Source organism: Grammomys surdaster, unplaced genomic scaffold (genome assembly GCF_004785775.1).
Source record: "Grammomys surdaster isolate TR1022 unplaced genomic scaffold, NIH_TR_1.0 227, whole genome shotgun sequence".
NCBI lineage: Eukaryota > Metazoa > Chordata > Mammalia > Rodentia > Muridae > Grammomys > Grammomys surdaster.
In genome coordinates this window covers 2,816,547-2,817,639 of record NW_021604672.1, presented here as the reverse complement: position 1 = coordinate 2,817,639, position 1,093 = coordinate 2,816,547, and positions in this window count along the sequence as shown.

Below are 1,093 nucleotides of genomic sequence, written 5' to 3'. Positions count from 1 at the left end.
ATGTACACTTGAGATGGCTTGGGCAGTCTTCCACAGTTTGTGGTAGGCGAATACTTATTTCCTTGGGATGATAAAAGGATTGTCATTACTGAATAGTAAATGACAATCTAGATGTCAAACAGAATTACACAACATTGGAGCTCTTAGAATTTGAATCTTAGAAACTGTAGGACTATGAACTTGGAATAAGTTAAGGCATCAAATTAACTTCTACTTGTTCTGCTTTCAGTTAGAAGTTATGAAATTTGTGTTGAATACTTCTTTACTTTGCCTCTGTTCCCCAATGTAATATTTTTATTGATTATTTGAGGCTTTCTTACAATGTACCCCAATTATACTTGCTTTCTATCCCACCAAGGTCCACCTTCTCACTATTGTACCCCCTGCTTAGAAAATATGCCAAGCACAACTTGTGTTGCTTATATACTCATTTGGACATGGACAAACTCCCAGTGGCTTAGAGATACGTCTCTTCCCATCTTTCTGCCAGAAGCCATCTGCTGTGAGGAGGTACATGTTAGCATCTTTATCACAAATTTTAAGAACTTTCCAGTAGCTTCCTGTGTAGATTGTTTCTTCCCTTGGTGGGTGGAGTGGGGTAGGATTGGATGAGAGAGTGTTGTTTCAGAAGCCTACAGTGTCTCTCAGTCTCAGTTTTAAGGCTGGAGTCATCCATACAGAAGCTTCCCTTCCCACAACAGTCAGTGGCAACATAGATCATGGGTATCTACATGGTTTTTGGTGGCTGGATTTTGGTTCTTCTTCCTATCTTCTCTTCTTCCTCTACCTCTTGTTCTTCTTGTTCTTCTTGCTCTTCTTCTTGTTCTTCTTCTTGTCCTTGTTCTTCTTGTTCTTGTTCTCATTCTTGTTCTTTCTTGTTCTCGTTCTTCTTCTTCTTTTTCTTTTTCTTAATTTTCTTCTTCTTCTCCTTCTTCTTTTTCTTCTTGTTCTTCTTCTTGTTCTTCTTCTTCTTGTTGTTCTTCTTGTTCTTGTTCTTCTTGTTCTTCTTGTTCTTGTTCTTGTTCTTCTTGTTCTTCTTGTTCTTGTTCTTCTTCTTCTTCTTCTTCTTCTTCTTCTTCTTCTTCTTCTTCTT